This window comes from Lactuca virosa, chromosome 2 (assembly GCF_052849685.1).
Source record: "Lactuca virosa cultivar CGN04683 chromosome 2, Lactuca_virosa_CGN04683_v6, whole genome shotgun sequence".
Taxonomy (NCBI): Eukaryota; Viridiplantae; Streptophyta; class Magnoliopsida; order Asterales; family Asteraceae; genus Lactuca; species Lactuca virosa.
This window is the reverse complement of record NC_136427.1, coordinates 155,934,734-155,957,964: the sequence shown is the minus strand read 5'-3', so window position 1 is coordinate 155,957,964 and position 23,231 is coordinate 155,934,734. Positions and strand designations below refer to the sequence as shown.

The window sequence follows — 23,231 nt, the reverse complement described above, 5'->3', positions numbered from 1 at the left end:
CGGGGCCTGATGAAGGGCGGGGGCCCAATATGTGGTTATTATGTATGGTATGTTGTATTTTGGGGAACTTACTAAGCTTTGTGCTTACGGTTTTCAGTTTATGTTTCAGGTGCTGCTGGTTCAAAAAGGAAGAGCCAGGGATGATTGCAGAGCACACACCACCTCATTCCGTATTTTGTGATTTACTCTAATATTTTATGATGTAGTGATACGCTTTGATCCATCTTGGTTGTATGACAATGTTTTGGATTACTGTTTTATTAATTTTAAAAAAATGAAATTTTTGGTCTCACGTTTGGGACGTTATGAAATAATTTTCTAATTAAATTAATAATTTAATCCTTTATAATTATCTTCTACAATATCCATTCATTACACTTAGATAAGTAATTTAATTCTTTTAGCACAATTATTGAATCCCACTGGTTAATTTCTTGTTATTTATTAATACCTTTAATAAACAACAAATTAATTAACTAACTCTAATTGTTTATTGATACCTTAGTAAATAATAAATTAGTTACCTAATAATTTTTCTATTTTGTGACGATGGGCATGTTTCCGATAAATTCTCATTTGCACACGTCACAACATCTCTTAGTTCAAAAAATAATTTACACAGGGTATATGTTCAAGATAGGTATTATCATCATCCCAACCCTTACGTTCGATTTATCCTCATATAAGTGATCATGTGTCCTTTTGTTCTTCATATATGTATGAATCGTAAGACATGGAATTCTCGTCTAGCTCTCACGTTCACTAATATCCTTTCTTTATATAGATTTATGGTGACTCAAAGCAGACAACATGATTGAGAGATTATCAATCCAGTTTAAGTATAACTATACATTTATAGTTAGTAATCAATCTGTGAGAGCCCAATGATATCTCTTATACAAATGGTAAGAAGGAAAAAATTATTGTTAGACTACACAAACACTTAATATTCACCATGTCACATCTGAGCATACCATGTATGGCTGTCGGTTACAAACAACATTAGAGCATGTCAATACATAACAAACTAAGGTCAAGTATCACGCATCTCCATTTTAAGGACATATGGGTAAAATCATCCCACATTACAGCATCAAAAATTAGTCTTAATTCATTCATTTCTTCCTTAAAGTATGATTGACTGTGAAGATTTTGAATACTTTAGTATTCACGGAAGTGCGAAAACGTGCAAATTTGAACACTAAATATAGATTAAATGAATTGTGATTGCTAACCAACATATATTAAGATATTCACTTAATAATCATGATTTCATTTTAAATGTCTTATTTTATCATTTCATTATATCAAATCAATTAATCCGAGTAAGTCTACTACATATTTAATGTTAATAAACTTTGTGTGAGAGTCGTACTTGGATAAGGCCAACAACTTGGTGTTACCCAAGTTCCCTCTCAAAATCACTCTTAGATGTTTATTTAAACCTAAGTATCTAATCTATGTGTAAGTATGAAAATGTATTATAATACCAGATGAACTCATTCATCTACATAGTACTACTTATAACTTCAATACCTACAATATACTTAAATCCAGCTATTGAACTTTACTATGGTATGTGACTTAGTACTCTTCTAAGTTATTGTCATTATTTTTTTATAAGAACATGAGTATTGAGTGAGAACAGTATTCACTTCCATAAAAATAAGGAATTATTATGTACATGAATCCTTCCTTCAAGAACATTATCATAACTTTCCTAAAATACCCCTAATATTAAATAGTCTTAGTTTTTCTAAATTACACCAACTAGAGTTAGGTCGTTTATACCAAGGGTTACAAACTAACTAAATATAAGCTCAATATATAAAATATATGTATAGTAACATCCCCATTAGTTTGAATGGGATTCGACTTTGAATGTTAAAGTTAGAGCTGAAGTCGAGGAACAAGGATGATGGAAGGCTTTTAGTGAAGATGTCATTGTATTGCAATGAATATGGTACATGAAGGATCCTTACATGACCAATTTCAACTTTATAACAAAAAAATGTAAATCGATCTCAATATGTTTGGTGCACTGATGTTAAATGAGATTGGTCGAGAGATAAACAACACTTACATTATCATAGTAGACAATAGTGGCATATGTGAGCAAGCAATGTAACTCACGAAGGACGTTACGAATCCAACATGCTATGAAAACAACATTAGCATGATCAAATGATTTGATGTTGGAGCGAGAAATGGTTCCATATCGTTTAAAGGGCCAAGAAAGCATGTTTTGACCATGGTAGACACTATGAAGCTATGGAGGATGCATCCAACTAATATAATTGTTGGGTTGAATAAGTGTTGCGTCATGGGCTCGGTCCTTAGCCCAGTTTTGCTATCAGGTTGGGCCTGTCCAACCGTGATTGTTTTGTTTAGGGTTTAGTATTTAAGGTGCATGCATGCAGCCTTTAAGTGCAGCACTTTGATAATTATTAACTGATTTTGTACTACAAACCCTAGCTCGCCTCTACAGTGGAAGTTCTTTGTCGAGCTCTGCTGAGGCGTGACTACATTTGAATCTTTAAACATCATTTGATTCTATATTGTGTTCTTTGTGTTTATTTGATTTTATTGTTTAACCTGTTGAAGATCTAATCGATCTAAGAGTTTTTCAACTCAACAATTGGTATCAGAGCAGGAGACTGTGTAATTCATACACATCTCTTATGTTGAAGAAGATCTTAGGGTTTTTCCGCTTAGATTGATATTACTAGAGCCGTCATCTGCTATTGACGTGGTTCTTTAAATATTCGATCGTACCCTAACATTATTTATAAGTCTGATCTTAAGCAGGTTTTAAACAAACATCGACACATCCATGGATGATTCTCAGTCAAACCCAATCAACATCTCAAACAGCATAGGATCGATGACAAGGATTCCTATTTTATACACTCAAGATTATGAGGTCTAGGCGCATCACTTTGAAGACTACGTGATTGGCTCAGAAGATAATGGATACTTAATCTGGGAGGCGATCACTATTGGTCCATTTGTTCATGCAAGTACCTTAAGAGTTGTTAAAACTCAAAAGGAATATAATCAACTCATTGATGACGTGAAAGATATACCTCAAGATGAGAAGGAAAAGTTTCAGTGCAATATCAAAGCTTTAAGGATGATTAGGTTTGCGTTACAGTCAGACACGTTTCGGCTGGTAAGCTCATGCACGATAGCAAAGGAAATATGGGTCAGGTTGAAGGAATTGTACTCTACAGATGAAGATCTTGAGCACTCAATCCAAACATTGTTGCTCTCAGAATTTGGTGATTTCAAGCAGAAGCCTGAAGAGAAGCTTGTTCAATCCTTCGATCGCTTCAATCATCTCTTCAGCAAGATGATTAAGCATGGGATCGAAAGGAAGGTCATCAAACAGAAGGTAACATTCATGAATGGCCTTAGATCGGAATAGATGGCTGTAGTGTCAACAGTGAAGGCACATGAACAGTTCAAAAGTTATTCTCTTGCAAAACTGGTGGGGATACTAAAGTCGCATGAGAATGCCTTGACTAAAGAAACGAATGTGGTTTCTAGCATGGGATCCTTGGCCCTAATCTCAAAAGGTAAGAATACTGCTGAGGAAGAAGAAGATTTAGATCTCTCTGAATATGATCTAACAAGCGAAGATTATGCTCTGATGGTGTCAAATCCCAAGAAGTTCATCAAGAGAAGGTTCTCAACAAACAAGAACCGAAACTGGCAAGGCAGTTACAGCGCTGAGAAAGCAAAGGAGGAACCGAAAAGTATTACTCAGACTGAAGAACCAAAGAGGGAACCGAAACTTGGAGGTGACTCGAGCTTTACCTGTCACTACTGTGGAGGTAAAAATCACTTCGCCAAAGACTGCATGCTGAGAAAGATGTCTGAAAAGAACGAAGATGAGGACGAGGAAGCGAACCTCACAAGGCGTTTAGAGGAAATCAAGAAGAAGAAAGCAGGATCTAACAACACTATGAATGCTCTCGTTGTGCAAGGAAATGTTGCTGATGATGAATTTGGAGGTGTTGAAGTTTGGTCGACTGATTCAGAGGACGAAGAAGTGAGGAAGCCGACTCATGGCAGGGCTTTGTTGGTGAAGGAAGAGGATACTGCAGGAAGGTGTTTGATGGTGACCTCTGGAGTGTCACACATGAGAGGCTATACCACTGACGGGGAACATGATGGAGATAAGGAGAGAGAAGACCGTTGTTTTGCAGCGAAACCTGTCAGTCAGCAGATCAACGAATGCGACGAGTTGATCCAGAAGGTACAATCTATTCTTATCTCTCTGAAAATTCCAATCACTAACTACGAAAAGGAACTCAATGGATTAAAATCTAAATTTTCTAGTTTAAGTGGAAGTTTAACTCAAACTCGAGTCACAAACTCTAACCTAACTGATCAAATCAGCAGGGTCTCATCGAAGAGTGAGGAGAGACGAATGTGGATTGAGCAGAAGGAGAAGGAATCGATTAGGTCTAGGGATGAAACAATTTATTTGCAAAGAGATAATTTGAAGCTTTTAAAACAACGAAATGTTTTTTGTTTAATTGCTAAGCGGTTATATACCAATATTACTCAATTGCTTATTGATTGTGAAATAGGAAAGAAGATACATCGTATGATTTTACCCTTCCTTGAGTTAAAGGATGATGAAATCGATGCTGATGCATATAACTGCGAAAATGTTGTTTCTTCTGAGGATATTTCTCCTGCTTACAGAATTGGTCTTGACAAAATAGAGTCCTTCATAAAGTCCAAAGACCATAAGGACATGCTCAAAAATTTGTTGGATGAAAATGACAAATTGAAAATCCAAACCGAAACCGTACAGAAATTTGACTTGTTGAATGCTAAGTTGAGTTCAGAAAATAAAATTGATGTTGAAAATATTTCTGAATTCGATGAGGATGATGATATGAGTGTCATTTCTGTGGATGACGTGGTTGATTGTTCAGAATTTGTCAAAAGCGAACCCGAAACTAACAAAAATCTTATTTCTGAAAATTCGGTTGAGTTTGCTCGTTTGTTCAAAGACAAGACCAAAGTCCTTAAAGAAAAGGCCGTTGTGTATCAAAAGGTCCAAACTACTCCAAATCAGGTGTACAAAGTTAATGGAGTTACTCTGCAACAAACAGCCGAACTGACGACAATAGTTGCAGAAGATAATGCTAAAGGATGTGATGAATATTTCTGGTCAGCACCCATTGATAATGCAGATGAAACAGTAGGTTTGTCACAGAAAACTTCATGGAGAGTGAAAGGAAGTTATGTAGATGAACCAGTTAATGATCCTACTTGTTTTGATGAGCTTAGCACAAGTGGTACCAAAATGCCTTCAGACGAACAAGTCGTAGTCTCTAGCGAAATCTCTTCACTTAAGAGCGAAGCTTATGTTCAAAAATCTGAGAAAAAGGCTAACATCCACAGAAATCCAAAACAGATGAAAGAACGAAAGCATCAAAGGAATGTGAGGTACAAGAAAAACCTTACTGAAAGGAAGCAGTTCTGGCGTTCTTAAAATCCCAACTACGTTCGCTATGAAAAACCTTCTAAGCAAAAGGAGGAAGGAAAAGAAAACTCCAGCATTCACCCTCAGCATGGCGACAACAACCGAAAACATAGTTTCGGTCCTCAGAACCATCCCAACCGAAAGAAGTATATCGGTCGTAATCATCAGTCCAACCAAAAACGGAGTTTCGGTCCACCAAAGAATGTCAACCGAACACAAGGCTTCGGTTCTCAAGATGAGAAAAACCAAAAGGGTGGTTTCGGTTCTAGACTAATCAGTGAGCAGAAACGAAGGGAAAGTAATTTTCGCTCTCAATCACAAAAGAACCATATCCGAAAAGCTAACTCCGTTTCCAAATCTCATTTCCCTAGTTCTAACTTTCACTAATCGAATGATCAAAAGGGAAAAGAAAAACTTTGTCCAGATATTGCAAAGAATTCGTCAATTAAGCCTGATGTTGATCGAAAGTATGCTAACGTAAAATACACATATTCGGCAACTCCACCTAAAGTGCTTAAATCAGATAAAATCAAGGTTTTCATCTTAAAAAGAAAACATGAAACAACGTTAATAAAAAGAACCTTTTTAGTTGATATTTCACTTACAAATCCTTGTTCTGTAAAAGGCTCACAAGGACCCAAGACACTTTGGGTTCCTAAATCTGCTTAATTTTTGCAGGTTATACGTGACGAGCAGTTTGATGATGAATGGTACATAGACAGTGGCTGCTCGCATCACATGACATGAAGAAGGGAAGAACTGAGGGAGTTTCGATCCCTTACAAATGGTGGAAGTGTCAAGTATGTTAACAACTCTTATGGTACGATCAAAGGTTATGGTATGATTACCAATGGCGAGTTCTCGATAAGAAAAGTGGCATATGTTGAGGGTTTGCAACACAACCTTATCAGTGTATCTCAACTGGTGGTTGGAACTGGGCTAAAGGTGTCTTTCGACAACGAGGGATCAGAGATTACTGAGAAGAAGTCAAACAATATTCTGCTGAAATCAAAGCGAAAAGGAGAAATGTACCCTCTGAATCTCAATCCCATACGGGGAAAACCAGCTATCTGCTTACTATCAAAGGCTCAATCAAACGAAAGTTGGCTTTGGCACCGAAGACTCTCCCATCTGAATTTTAAAGACATTAACAAATTGGTGCTTGGGGATCATGTTCGAGGTCTTCCTGTTCTGAAATTTGATAAAGAACACTTGTGTGTTGCATGTGAAATGGGAAAGCAAAGTCGACAGAGTCATCCCTCTCGCATCAACACAAAAATTATTGAACCACTTGAATTACTTCATATTGATTTATGTGGTCCTTCTTCAATCGAAAGTGTTGGTGGCAACAAGTATATACTTGTCATAGTAGATGACTTATCTCGATTTACCTGGGTATTCTTTTTGAAGCAGAAATCAGAGGCCACTCCTAAACTTAAACTCTTTATCAAGCAGACCGAAGTCCAGCTGAGAAAGGTTATTCGTAACATAAGAAGTGACAACGGATTGGAGTTTAAGAACAAAGACTTTGAAGAGTTTCTTGCAGAGAAAGGAACTACTCACAACTTCTCGGCTCCGTACACTCCACAACAGAATGGTATTGTCGAAAGGGGAAACCGATCTCTGTGTGAAGCAGCTCGAACTATGCTGAGCTTCGCTTCATTACCTCTGTATTTCTGGGTTGATGCCATTGCTGCTGCATGCTTTACGCAGAACAGATCTTATCTCAACAAACGCTTTTCGATCACTCCATATGAGATCTTAAACAACCGAAAGCCAAATGTCAAGTTTTTTCATGTGTTCGGTTCAAGGTGCTTCATCTTTAATTCAAAGGAGCACCGAAATAAATTTGATGTGAAAGCAGATGAAGGAATCTTTCTGGGTTATTCCTTAACCTCAAAAGCATATAGGGTTCTCAACAAACATTCAAAGAAAATCGAGGAGACCTATTATGTTACCTTCGACGATAACTACGTCAAGAGACTCAAAACCACCGAAGGTTCTGTGGGGGATATATTTCCAATCTCCAGTCAAGTTACAATACCTATTTGAACAATACATGTTGCTGTTTGATGAGCCCGAAAAGGCTATTCTCTCTGAATCTGAAGCTGCAGACAACAAGGTAGATAACTTGAAGAAAATAATCGATGAAGCTGCAGAGAATATGGAAGAAGAACAGCCTGTGAAAACCAACAAGCCAGACACGGGTGAACCTCAAAAGGATTACTCTCATGCTCAGGGGGAGGGTTCGTGTGATCTTCCCAACCAAGATCCAACATTCCAAGGGGAGAGCTCTGCAACTGAAAGTCAAGTCCAAAGGGAAAATTCTGAGCCTGAAACTGAGGAAGTATCATCTTTCGAAGTGATGGATTCTAATCCTGCAACAGAAGAAGTATCATCATTCGAGGGGGAGAATGCGAACATAAACGATGATGATACTCAGTCGGAGTTTGAAGTAGTAGTGAACGCTGAACTGGATCCCTCATATGATCCTAATTATTCTCCACTCATCAAATGGACCAAAGATCATCCCCAATCACAAGTTATTGGTGATTCCACATAAAAAGTTCTCACACGATCTCAACTAAAAGAGAAACGAACAACACTTCTCTCTAAAGTAGAATTTTGCATGTTTAATTCTTTAGTCTCAAAAGTCGAACCGAAGACCGTCAAGACTGCACTTGATCATTTTGACTGGGTACAGGCAATGCAGGACGAACTACATGAATTCGAACGAAATAAAGTGTGGAAACTGATTCCAACACCAAGGGATGCTTCTGTGGTTGGATTTAAATGGGTATTCAGAAATAAGATGGATAAGGAAGGGAATGTGTTACGCAACAAGGCGAGGTTGGTTGTGAAAGGCTACTGTCAAGAAGAGGGCATAGACTATGAAGAGACCTTCGCTCCAGTAGCAAGGCTAGAATCGGTTCGTATTTTTCTCGCCTATGCTGCACACAAAAACTTTGAAGTCTTCCAAATGGATGTAAAGTGTGCCTTCTTAAACGGAGAACTGGAAGAAACTGTATATGTAGAGCAACCACCGGGCTTTGTGCACGAAAAATATCCAGATCACTGCTACATCCTGGACAAGGCGGTCTATGGTCTCAAACAAGCTCCATGGGCCTGGTATGAAACTCTAACTAGATTTTTGAAAATGTCTAAATTTAAACAGGGTTCGGTTGACCCAACCTTCTTTCGCAAGAAAGAGGGTGACCACCTTATGATCGTTCAAATTTACGTTGATGACATCATCTTCGGCTCCACAAATCCTAGTTTAACTGTTGAATTCAGGAAACTATCGGAAACTAAATTTGAAATGAGCTCAATGGGTCCTATTAACTTTTTCCTTGGTCTGAATATAAGACAGGGACATGAAGGCATTTTCATTAATCAAGAGGCATACACGAAGACATTGCTTGCCAAGTTTGGAATGTTGGGAGATTCAAAAGTGAAGGTTCCTATGGCGTTTGGCACAAAGCTAACACCTTCTCTGGACAAACCGGCTGTTGACATGACTCTTTATCGTCAGATGATAGGGTTTCTAATGTATCTCACTGCTAGTCAGCCAGATATAATGTTCTCTGTTTGTTATTGTGCCAGGTTTCAAGCAAATCCACGCGAACCTCATCTGTTGGCAGTAAAGAATATCTTTCGGTATTTAAAGAGAACTACTTCTCTCGGGTTGTGGTACCCAGCCAAATCAAGGTTCTTTGTCCAAGCATTCTCAGATGTTGATCTTGGGGGATGTGGACTAGACCGGAAAAGTACCACTGGAGGATGTCAATTTCTGGACGGCAAACTCGTAAGCTGGCAATCTAAGAAACAAACATGTGTATCTCTCTTCACTGCCGAAGCAGAATACATTGCCGCAACATCATGCACATCTCAGGTCATCTGGATACAAAGTCAACTTTGTGACTTTGACCTGAATATGAAGAAAATCCCACTATATTGTGATTCCGAGAGCGCAATTAGGATCTGTCACAACCCAGTGCAACACTCAAAGACGAAACACATAGCACTGAGGTATCATTTTATCAAAGATCATGCGGAAGATGGTAACGTTGAAATTCATTTTGTAAGAACCACTGATCAATTGGCTGACATCTTCACTAAGGCCTTGCCTGAAGCAAGTTTTAATAAAATCCTGCATGGCTTAGGAATGATGTAAGCTGAATCTGTACCGAAATCTCCTATGTTTCAATAAAAGTTAGAAGCGAAATAGAGCGAACGCTCGGTCCATTTCGGGTTCGGTTCTTCTGGGAACCGAAATGCACCGAACGCTTGGTCCATTTCGGGTTCGGTTTCATCGGACTCGCTTCGTCTCTAATTTCTATCTTATGGTTTCGGTTGTATAGTATGTATACTCTTTTCCTGCAACTTTCTTTACGCATTTCTTTTATATTTCATAAAATCCAAAATTATTTTTCTTTCTGTTTTTTTTCTCTTTTTCAGAACATTTCTTAAAATCCAAAAATATTTTTCTTTTCATTTTCGTTTCTTGTTAATAAATTCCAAAATTTATTTCTCTTCTGCTTACTTCGTGTACAAGAATTTCTCTCAATAATGGAGCTGGGGCAGGTATCAATCTCAATCTTTGTACTAGCTAAGTGTCCCTAGAAGCATGCTGCTGTATGTTGTCCAAAGCCTCGAACGATTTTGAGTAAAGCCTTAATGACTTGATATATACAAATCTTGTCTCACCAATCAGGCTGTCAAATTTACTCTAATCATGAGCTGCCTTACTCTTCTCAAATTGAGTTAAGAGTTTTTCTGCTTTGTCAATCTTTTATGGCAGAGGCACATTCAGTTCTCTTAACCACCTTATTTTTCTCCATCACGGTTCGATTCACATTTTGTAACCCTTGAGACTCTCAGCAATAACCACTGAGGTTTATGGTTACACAATTTCTGTGTTGATGATCTTAGTTTCATCCACCACAAATTAAGTGAAACCCAAAATCCAACTCCCATAATGAACTAACGGTGAACACTTCAAAGTTCTAGCTATTATATGTCACCTTATGAAATCTCCAATTTTCTTTTTGCGCGATCCTTATGAAATTGTTTTTCACCAAGACTTTTTCTTCCAAAAGAATCCAGTTTTTTATTTTTTTGAGATTTCCTGTTAACAGTTATCAACAAGTCACTGAATATGTTTCCTACCTACTTGTTTAACAGGCCACATTGGTCTCACAAGTACTTCGTTCTGTTTCGGTCTTATATCAAGTATCGAAATCAAGAATTGAAGCGAAAACCACCCTTAATAGCCTTAATTAAATAGATGCCTTTCAATGCTTCTTAACAAGTACTTGATCGTAATTCAACGGGAATCCAAACAAGCACTTTGAAGTCTCTCTTGACTTTGAAGGAAGAGATTCGTGCCCGGGATCAACTGCTTAATGTCTTAATAGACATCACAAATTCCCACAAAAAGTTTGCTTTATTTCTTTATCTTTTACACTCTTACGCACACACATTCTATATTCACAAAGAGGTCTTGTTCCGTTCTTAGCGAATTAATGCAGATGGTTTCAAAATTAAAAGCGATGGGTTGGTGTAACGTCTTTGGGTTATTATGGTAATAGCAATTTTATTGAAGATTTAACCGATGACTCAGCAGGAACTTTAAACGCATGATAATTTCATTTATGGATAAGTTTGGAAGGCGCCAGAATTTGAATCGGTTATCATCATGCGTCATCTCTACTTTATCGGGGTTGCAAGATGTCAAATCACGCCTTTTCAGGAGTTGTTTCCAAGATTTCAGCGATCATTACTCACGATTTTTCTCTCTCCAAGATCGTATTTAAGGACTGATTTCTGTGCGATTATTTACCACTCTTCAAATTCTCTAGAGCAAAAGCAGGCGATCAATTTTTCACTGTTCATCTTCTTCCTTGACAAGCTTCATCAATGGCAGAATCTTCATCAGTTCAAGAAACTACTGCATGCTCCACTCTTCTTGCAATCAAGCCCAATCAGAACTTGTTGATCGATCTCTCACCTTTTCTCTACGATACGTACATGTATCAAGTGGTGGAATGCCTGAAATATTCCCCACTCGTCAAAGCCCTAACCACAGTCGAAGTCGTTCCGATGTCTTGTCTCTCTCAAATATATTCCTCTGCAACGTATGACAAAGGGGCAGACAAAATTTTCTTCGACATTCTTAACCAGAAAGCCTCGATCTCCAGGAATCGTTTCTGCTCTCTTCTAGGGCTTACGTGTGAAGAATCCATGGTTAATCCCGATTCCATTGCCACAGGTCAGCTCTTCTCAATGTTCTACAACATGGGGTATACCGAAACCCTAACCACTGTGACAAAGTTCAAAAAGTCCTGTCTTCCTCCACAATGGAATGGCCTATTCACTCTACTCTTCAAAGGGCTTTCTGAACGGAGTGCTGGATCTGACTATGCGAGCAAGTCCTTCATGACTCTGCTTTATGGTGTGTACCATGGTCTTAATATGGATTATGGAATGGTTTTATGGCTTCAGCTTATTCAGAGTTTATCATCTTCTTCTCGCCACACCGAAATCTCTTGTGCTCGCTTCTGGACTATCATCACTCAGTGGATAATGGATCGTTTCCATGTCCCTATCATGGCGGACTCAATGCTTTCTTCCACTGCTACGTTTCATACTACCAACATTATTGTTACTCATCCTTCAAAGTTTCTTTTTGTTGGGTCCATTCCTGAGTCGATGTCTGCTTCTGTGCCTCCTTCAAGCAAGATTATTCAGGAATACAAGAGGCTTCCCTCTTCTGGTCCAAGGGAATTCACTGCTGACATGGTGAAATCAATTGATGATGCAGACAAACCTGCAAATAGAGGCAAGAAGCCAGAAGTGAAAAAGGGGGATAAGGGAGGTCAAGTCTCAAAAGTTCAAACCCCTAGGAAGCGAAAGTCTGAGAAGGCAGCACCATCTCAACCTAAGCCGAAGAAAGGCAAGAAACCTGCTCGCCGGCTAATTCTTCAATGCTCAAGTGATTCTGACTCAGAATACGTGCCCCCTAATCATCCCACAACTCCTCCCAGTGAGTCTGACAGCGAAAGCTCAGAGGATGAAGGTTCGGTTCGTGGTGATACACCACCTCGCTCGCCTACACCAGAGCTACCTGTTCGTTCCAAAGCACCTTCTCATCCACTTGTTTCTGTTCCTGTCTCCATCCCTCCTATTTTTCCTATCATAACATCTCAACCATCCTCTACCATTCCCATTTCTGCACCTATCTTCACTGAGGCTACTACTACCACCACTACTGGAGTTCGAACCAACGTATCTGATACGGGGGATCGTTCTTCAGCTCCCGAACCCCCAGTTACTACCAAACCACCATCACCTACTCAATCCACTGAAACCAACACTATTCTTGGAGGTGAGGACTTGGAGTTTGATTCCACTTACTTCAGTCCCTATCGTGTCCAAAGTGACGATGATGACGATGCTCCTATTACCAAGCGCCATCTCAAGACGGTTACTGATAAGCTCGATCAGCTACTCTCTTCCTCCTCCACTGGTGCTTACTCCGAAACTGCTCTCAAGGCTCTGTTTTCTTCGGTTTTTCAAGAGCATGATGCCTCTCTCACTGTTGCAGCAAAGGCTATTGATGCTTCTACATCTCAATGTCAGAAGGCCTTGCTTGCTGTTGAGGCCTCCACAAAAGAATGCAAAGATGCGACCGCAAAAGTCGAAAAACTAATTTCTGAGGCTCAACTATTCCTAGATTCTTTTCAAGCTGCCGCTCAGAAGAACTCCCAGACTGTGAATGCTTCGTTTGATACTCTCACGCGTTCTCTCGAAGCTGAAAGGACTAATCTTGAAGTCGCTCGCAGGGCCATTGAAGCTGCCAACGAAAACCTTCATACTAATGTCAATGACCGTTTGACTCAGCTGGAAGCCGAACTTGCAGTTGAAAATCGGATTATGGATGAGCTAGACAAGCGTACTTCTCAGCTCAAAATTCAAAACCTAAAGCTTCGTTCTGTCACAAAAGAGCTTGATGATTTAAAGTCTGAAAGAGAAGTTATTCGAAGCTCCGTGGGTGATGTTCATTCCATTCTATTACACCTTCTCGACGCCCACGACTCTATTCTGACTATATCCATTATACGCCATTTAGTCGAAAAACTCAGACCTACGTTGGATATCTTGAGTCGGATAGAGGGTGTTCCGGTGACTTCTGTCAAGGCGAAACAAGGGGGAGAAAAGGTTACTCAAGCTGGCAAGGATGATACTCAACCTCCTCCCGAACCCAAATCAACAGCTGCACCGAAGGATAATGTAGCTTCGGTCAGCAAAAGGGATAAGAAGAAGAAGAAGAAGAAGATTGGAGAAGATGATGTAGATGATGATGATGATTTTGAAGAAATCTTGGGTGAAAATCCCTCTAAGCCTTTTTAGAAAACTAAGCCCATTGATAAGGAGCTTGGGGAAAAGATTGAGAAGGAAACGGTTGAGTTCGAGAAGAAGCTAAAAGAAAAGGAGCTCTTGGAGAAAAAGAAGTCCATATTTCCAGAATGGACCATTGAATCGCTCCAGAGAGAAGCTATAGATGAACCGAGTACTCATTGGCTCGAACCTGTTATGTCGTTCGGTCTTGAGAACTCGAAGGACGCTCAATTCGATATGCCAATCACACGAAAGGCATTTATCTTTCATTGCTTCAACTCAACTGCTGTCATTCCCTCTCCGGACCCGAAGGTAGATCGGGATCTGTTGGAATTTTATCTGGAGTTCGCTCAGCCACAGTACTTGACCAGGAGCACACAGAAGATTACTACGGTCAAGGTACTGAAGCCTTATTCAGCTGGAAAATTTGTCAATGTCAAGTTTAAAGTGACCCGAGGCTCTGATAGCTCGGTTCATAATTTTTCCCTGGCTGATCTACCGAACCTTAACCCTCACGACTGGATACTCCTCAACAATATTTTGATGTCCAATCCTCAGGAGTATCAGCCGATCATTGACCACATCAAGCGAATGCTTGTTTGCTACATTCATGAAGTAGCAAAGATGGATCAAGAAATCGCATCTGCCATTTACAAGCGACCAACAATCAAACCTATTGGAAGAACTGGCAATTTGAACGCGATGGTCAAGGGTAAAATCGACCCAAAATTTCACACAGTGATGTTCGTTAGGGGCGAAAGTCAAAAATGTCTTTTTGCTCTTATTGATAAGCACCTGTTCTCAACAGCTTGCTTGGAGCATATTTTAGAGATCATTCACAGGTGTGATCAGAATTCTGCAGCTGACAAGAAGTTGTTTACTGATATGCTACGCTGGTACATCCAATTTCGGCAGACACTTCTTGCTATCATTCCTCGGCTGTTCAAGGTTGTGAAGAAAGTGAAGGCTACACAACAGAAATAATCTCTCGCCTGATTTGACGCAAAGGGGGAGATTGTTGGGTTGAATAAGTGTTGCGTCATGGGCTCGGTCCTTAGCCCAGTTTTGCTATCAGGTTGGGCCTGTCCAACCGTGATTGTTTTGTTTAGGGTTTAGTATTTAAGGTGCATGCATGCAGCCTTTAAGTGCAGCGCTTTGATAATTATTAACTGATTTTGTACTACAAACCCTAGCTCGCCTCTACAGTGGAAGTTCTTTGTCGAACTCTGCTGAGGCGTGACTACATTTGAATCTTTAAACATCATTTGATTCTATATTGTGTTCTTTGTGTTTATTTGATTTTATTGTTTAACCTGTTGAAGATCTAATCGATCTAAGAGTTTTTCAACTCAACAATAATGAAAATTTGGAACAAGACCAAGTTTAAGAACTTAGGGTTTACCTTAGGTGAGGAGAAACAACATACAGGTCTACCATCGCCAAAAAGAATACATCTCGTTACGGAATAACAACGACGGATTTGTGAACGTCTTTAGGAGAAGAGAATAATCTGAGGAGAGGAAGGGAAAATCGAAGAACGGACGGAAAATCTACAATCGAGCATGATGGAGGAGATGAGGACACGAAGCAGATCTTTCCAGAGGCGATGGAGGAAAAAAACGGTAGTTGCAACGATTGATCCAACTCATCGATTTGGAAGAACGATTTAAATTGGGGAGAAAGAAGTTGTGAGAATGTGTGTGTGTGTGTGTGTGTTTGATACGATAGATACCTGGTGTGTTAATTTGGGGAAACATTTTGATTTTTCGGAGTTTGATTTTTAGGATATATTCTTTTCATACCAATATTACCCCTAAGATCATATTTACAAAATGTAACGTCCCATTTTACGAGAAAATTTTTCATTTTTAAAAAAGGTAAAAACTATCATTCACATAAAATCCAATTCATGAAATCCCATTTGTTCCAAAATACAGTTGTTTAAAAATCAGAGTAATATAAATAATATGTAATCCCCACTGATGTTGATGCGTGTGTACAATCATGCCTTCACCTCCCCACGATCACCAATGATACCTGAAAAATATTTAATCCACAACCCTGGGAACTATCAGCAGTCCCTATGGGCTAACAGTATGCCATGTGGCTTATCAGCAACCATAGGTTCTATCAGCAGTCCCAGTGGGCTAATAGCACACCCTGTGGGTTACCAACAACTGTGGGGACTATCAGCAGTCCTAATAGGCTAACAGCATGCCCTGGAGCTATCAGCAGCTCAGTAGCACTTAACAACAATCAAAAAATAAAAAAAAACACGGGAAACGCCTACACTAGTCTACTGGACTAACAACTCACTACCGCATGTCGGGCCTCATACCGTACTCTACATCACCAGTAATAGACCATTGTTAAATGCATAGCCATATGTACCCAAAGGTAAGATAGACAGTCGAACATGTGATCTCACTCTAGAACTACAACCAAACGAGGAACAGGCATGAAAGCCTAGATCAAGAGTTCTCAAGTTATCCTACATGATTGCATACAACTCTTAAGGCATTCAAGTAGACGATCACAAACATCTGGTACTCTAACCAAAATACCACTACCCTTATGTTTATATAAACATATGTTGGTTATCCGTAACCCTAGGGCTATCGGTAGCCCTGTGGACTATCAGAACTCCTTGAGTTATCAACAACTTGGTAAATACTCATAATAACCATCAGCTATTAAGACTCAACTAGTGTAGCATGCATCCTAGTATGACATAGGTAATATAGTGAGAAAACTCACCAAGATCGAAGTCCCAAGGAAACACAGCAACACGCTCACTCCCTGCACTGATCGCTCCTACGAACCGACTAGCACTAAACCAAGGTGGAACCTTAATCAATATACCAATTCCTTCAAGTTTGATCCAAGATGAAATTGGTTAAAAGTCAACAGTCAACGATCAACAAAATTCAACAGTTAACAGGTCAACGACTCCCCACGATGTGGCAAGCTATTGGTCAGGTCAAAACCGTCAGGCATCCAAGAATCATCACAATGTGGTAAGCCCTTGGTTATGTCGTGAGATTTGGCAGAATTCCAACTTCTCTATTAAGTGCTTAATCCCTTTAAATCAAAGCCCAAAATCTTAGATCTACTATTTCATACTGACTTACTGGATAAAGATTCCAAATGTACCCATTAGAACTTCATACCAAGGCTAGATCTAACATTATAATTCCAATAAGTCCTTAATGAGGCTATAACTTAAGCATGAACACAAGATACACAAAACATGGTCCTTTTTCTTATTCCATAGAAGTCTAATGTCCTAGAAAAGCCATCACAAGCTCTAGAGTTCTTCAAACTCCAAGAGCATCCAAGGAAAAGACCAAAATCATACAAAAAGGACCCAAACTTGCATCAAGAAGAACATAAGTCAAGATGAGAGCTTTATACCTTCAAACATTCAGAAATCTAAAGAAGATAGTGGATCCAAGTTCCCTCCTTAATCCCTTGCACCAAGATAGGCTTCTCCTTTCCTCAAGCTCCACCAAGGAAAAAAAAAAATAAGCTTCAAATTCAAGGAACAAGCTCTCAAAGCTTCAAGGATGCTAAGGTTTCGTGTTAAAGGGATGGAGGCTGAGGATGATGCCCTAAACCTTGAGTTTAGGGGCTTAAATATAGAGGAAACCCTAAAAGTTCATGGGCTTGGGCTGCAGCAGCTTGCACGTCATGCCCTACCTTTTGCCACGTTGTGGAAAACATCAAATACACGATTCATACATTTTACATGCCGCGTCGTGGTGCTCCATTCAGCACGTCGTGGCACAAGATTTTTCCCAAAAACTTTACCTTTGACCCCTCAATACTTTTAACCTATCTATTCTGGAAAACGGGTGTTACACAAAAACCTAACATACCACTAAATTTAGTCATATTTAGAAAGCATTAATCATCTAATTCATCCAAAGAATTGATCCAGCTTTCCAATTTTAGTTCTTAGGTTTCAGAGAAATTATGAGTTCTCAAATGATCTCGACTATATATATATATATATATATATATATATATATATATATATATAAGGGGCGAGCAAAACTAAAAACGAAAACCCAAAATCCGATAAAATCGAAACCAAACCCAAACCGTTGGGTTTGGGTTTAAAATTTTAAAAACCGAATTGTTCGGTTTAGGCTGGGTTTTTCTATCAAAACCGACCTTTGAAACCGACCTAACCCAACAGTTTTGAAACTAATCTGAACCCGACCCTGACCGAAACAACACAACCCAACTATTTTATATCTTGCTTTGATTTTCTTGTTTTGGTTATGAGCAAACTTGGAAGTTTTAATATTTCTTTGAACTATGTGATTGACTTTGGTGTTTTTTGTTGTTTTAAATGGCTCGAAAAAGATATGAATTAATTTGTTAGTTTATTTACATTTTATGAAAAATGGGTTTAAACCCTAAACTTGTGAACCCATGGTTTAAACCCATAAACCGAGAAACCAATCCTAGAAACCGAGAAACCGAACTCAATCAAAAAAAGAACCCATTGGGTTCTAAAACCAAGAAACCAAAATACGTAGGTTGGTTCAGTTTTACCCAAAAATTGACCCAACTCGGCCCATGCTCACCCTATATATATATATATATATATATATATATATATATATATATATATATATATATATATATATATATATATATATATACAAGGCTTAGGTTATTCTATTTAAACTAATTATTGTGTTATTGTATACATAAATGTGGACCAATCATTTTACTTAATTTAAGAAAGTGATTAATATATATTATTAAATTAAAGATAATTGAAAAATACCATTTAATATCATTCTAAGGGTATTTTAGACAATTGAGATAAATTTAAAAAAGGAAAATTCCATATTTTTTGGGATAATTAACTCTCTTGATTTTAAAATTCTAATTTTTTTAATTACTTTAATTTTAATTATAACGTAATTTTTATAATTAAACCCGATTTTATTCTGTTAAAATCATATTCTCTACGAATTTCAGGATACACATTTCTATTAGAATGATATTCTATGAGAATGTCAACACCGACTAATAACACATTTTTGGATACAACTTCAAATATTTCATTACATTCTTAAAAAAGTAAAAACTGTATATAATATTCTATTACAATGAAATACTCACTAATAACAAATAAAAATATGTATATTATTCGACCTGAATTTTCTAGCAGAATATATTATTACATATACTCATATCATTCTATTGTAGATTATTCTATCAGAAGAATAGCTCTTTCCTTGATCATCCATGAAATTAGACATTTAACGAAAATAACTGTCATGAATCAAATCATGTAAGAATAATATTCTCTGAGAATGCTTAGAATCACTTTGAAATTTGCGGTTCGTTCTTCAAGCATCAACTTCTGTAAAAACAAAACCAAATTGTAGTTTAGATTCCAACAGAATTGGAATTCATGATTCCATTCCAACAGAATTGGAATTCATTATTCTTTTTATCTTCTTCATGTCAATCTCAAGAATTGTACCACACGTTTATGTTTTCTTTCCCTTAGATCACAATGTACTCCATATCTATCAAAATTCACAACTATACAATAAGATCACCCAAATAATTGATTTTTTTTATCTATTTAACTTGTAAAACCCAATCAAAAGAAACATACCCAATCAAAGAAGAGATCATCACCATTGTTCTTCCTACTCTTTTCTGTCAAATGAAGCAACCACAACTTCGGAGATACACACATATATTTTTTTTTTGCTATCTCGTAATGTTCATCATAATAGATACTTTGGAGAATCGTAAGAACATATAGCAAAAGCTTCTGATAAATCAGTTACAGGAGGTATTAATATTTAACATCATCGGATTTAACAGAGAAAATGAAGATAGTATCGAGAGTAAATTAAGGCATGAAATCGTAATATGATAAATTTCAACTACAAAACTGAAGAACTAATAACACATTGCATTAGGCAAATATGAAAAAGAAAAAGTTACCACAAATTCGTGATCTAAACAATCAAAATTTTTGCGCCAGCTCCTTCAAGTTGTTTCTTAGCCTCTTCTGCTTCATCTCACGATATTCCTTCCTTGAATTTCTTCGGAAGTCCTTCAATAAGCTCTTTGGCCTCCTTAAGCGCCAGACTCGTCAAAGCTCTAACGGCTTTAATCATCGCAATCCTCGCGTTACTAGGAACCTCATCAATCACAACATCGAACTCCGTCTTCTCCTCCACGGTAGCAGGTGCGGCAACAACCGCAACAGGAGCAAAGGAGGCGGGGTGACTCCAAGCTTGTCTTGGAGGTACTCAACTAGCTTTTGTGCATCTGCAAGGGTTAGGTTTGAAATTTCATCGCCTAGCTCTACAACCTTCCCCTCGGCGATGGCAGCAACAAGGCGGAGAAATGTCGATCGGTGGGAGAGTTTGGGGGTTCGGAGTGGGAATTCTAGGGTTTTTTTGGGGGAAAGACTGCGGGAGATGCAGCTTGAGTGGTGGCGGCGTAAAGATAGGGGAGAGGCGAGTATGATTCATTGATCGACGAAGATTGAGCAACTGCCATTGATTTTCATCAGAAACTGTAAATGGTATTGGGCGGAAGAAGTAGTGCTGAGGAGAACGATTAATCGGTGATGGAGACAATGAGGAAAGTGACCTACGACGCAGAGAGGAAGAAAGAGGCGGATTTAGGATTTAGTTCACCGGTGTGATCCTATTACGGTGTAGGTGGATTTTAATAAGTTAATAATAAACGGATCCCTAAAATAAAGGGACTATTTATAGAATTCATTTATTAAATTACTAAATAACCCTCATTGATTTATTTAATTATTTATTTTTATTTTAAATTTTGATTGGCCCACATTTATGCATACAATAAATAACACAATAATTAGTTTAAACAAATGAACCTAGCTCTATTGAAGTAAGTTCAAATAAAAACAGTAAATAGTACGAGAACGTAAAAACACTATGTTTATGTTATTATTCTATAATGAATGTTGTATATGTGTATTGTTCAAGTAATTCTAATATGAATATTAACGTTTAATTATTCATATATTCATTGGAATGTAATTATTATATTATAAATTTATGTATGTCATTTTTGTAATAAATTTTAACTTTAGTTTTAACCTGTGACTATTCATTTATTCATTATCGAATAATGATATAAAGTTGTGGATACAAAACTAATTGCAGAATAATAACATAAAAATAATGTTTTTACGTTCTCACACAATTTACTGTTTTTATTTGAACTATCCCATCTATATTATTTATATTGTTATAAATTAAGTTTTGTTTATGTCATTTTTATAAAGGGGAATTCTTCGTATATCCTCCTAAATTGATATGTTTAACTTATTGACTTAAAGTTTTTGTCCTTTAGTTATTATTATTATTATTATTATTATTATTGTTATTAAATATATATTATTATTAACATTAATTTTTTTTTCTTCATTCGAAATATTTTTGTGTTATTTTTTTTATTCGGACTATTACTATGTTAATTTGTCGTTAGGACTATCGGTATATTATTCTTTAGTTCGAAACAGTCTTATGTTATTTTTTTTGTTCCGACTATTCTTGTGTTGTTTTTTTTTTCGGTCGGATTATAACATGTTATTTTTTTCGTTCGGACTGTCAATGTTTTATTTTGTCGTATAAACTATTATTGTGTTATGTTTTCGTTATGAATATCTCCGTATTATTTTTCTATTCCGACTATTCATGTCTTATTTTTTCATTGAGACTGTCAATATATTATTTTTTTCGTTCCGACTATAAAGGGATGTATGTAAAGCAACGCCCTTTATAAAATATGTAAATTTTTAACATGAATACCACATAATATAATATATTGTGAAATAGAGAAGTTTTTTCAGGTCAATATTTTTCGAAACAAATTATTTTTTCAATCTAATTAATTAAATAAAGAGAAAATGAACATAATAGCTATTTTTAAAGGTTTTATCATAAAATAGTTATAAAAACGAACTCCATTTAAGCAGAACTTTTTTTTTTCATTTTGCTCTTTGTAACAAACTTCTTCCATAGATATATTACACTTACAATTTAGATGTCGGAAAGTTATACTCTTTAGCTCAAAAGTAGGTTATTCGGTTGAAATTATGAAAAAGAAATAGTTAATAGCTTTCACATACGAATTTCATTACAATCATCATAACATTTGGGTTCCCTCAATCACAAAAATGAAATATAAAAGTCTAAAAAAACTTTTTCGCATTCAACGTAGTAATAGACCGTGAAATCTAAAACTGAAATCATTTTTTCAAAGTGATCAACCAGATTTTCGCAGATGGTTCTTGCAAAAATAATGATTATTTGGATATTTTTTATTTTATTATAATTTTAAAAAATAATAATAATTATGATGGTCATCTCTACCTTAATAAAAAACCCATATCATGCCACCTGTCATTTTCTCAACCCATTGTTTTTCAAAGTTAAATTCTTATAATACCCTCCTCTCATTTTTAACAATTACATATATATCCTGCATATATATTAACAACCCATTTGAATGCAATCCCGTGACATTAGGAGGCAACTGATTCCAATTTTTCCTTTCATATCATATAACATCAAACTTTCAAATTAAAGTCGATATATCAGCAAAAAAAATCAAGGATTTTGTTGATGCTTACCTTCTAAATCTCTCCAATTTATGAAGCTGAAACTTTTCCATTTGATATTCTTGATTAGGGATGTTTTCAGCCACAATTTTTGAATTCTCCTTTTTAATTATTTGGGGGGTCTATTCTTCTACTTACTTCTTGGTTGAATTGTTCCACCAAACACAAATTGCATCTCTCTCTCTCTCTCTCTCTCTCTCTCTCTCTCTCTCTCTACAACCATGTTTGTTTTTATACCATCTCTTTGATTGTGTGTGTATGTGATCGGGTTCTCCCCATATAACGAAGGTGTTTTCCTCTATTGCTTCTACCAAGAGTTGCCACCAATGACCGATTGACGTTGTTTTCCTCTCTCGGAATATCCCTAAACCACGAGCATCCCTTTTATGTATGTTATTTTCTTAAAGTGACGTTATTGGAATATGAAGATCTCGAAATGGTTCCACCAGAAAATAAAGATAATATTTTGGTTATTCTGTTTTGCGAGTGTGAAGCTACATATCCACTTGAAGATGAAGAGTTTGCATCTTGTAACATTATTGTGTAATTAATATGTGAGTAAAGTTGAGTGGTCTTAGAACTTTATGTCTTATTTTATGGTCTTTTGGATACAGTTTTTTTCAGGGTTGTCATTCATGCCTCAGATCGTGATGGAACACAACCTTTTTTTTACAA

At 37.1% G+C, this 23,231-nt stretch overlaps 1 pseudogene; it reads right to left on the bottom strand.

Annotated features, from left to right (window-relative positions):
• Positions 1 to 19,905: 19,905 nt before the first annotated feature.
• Positions 19,906 to 20,455, bottom strand: LOC145157906 (large ribosomal subunit protein bL12c-like; annotated as a pseudogene).
• Between the last annotated feature and the right edge of the window lie 2,776 nt (positions 20,456 to 23,231).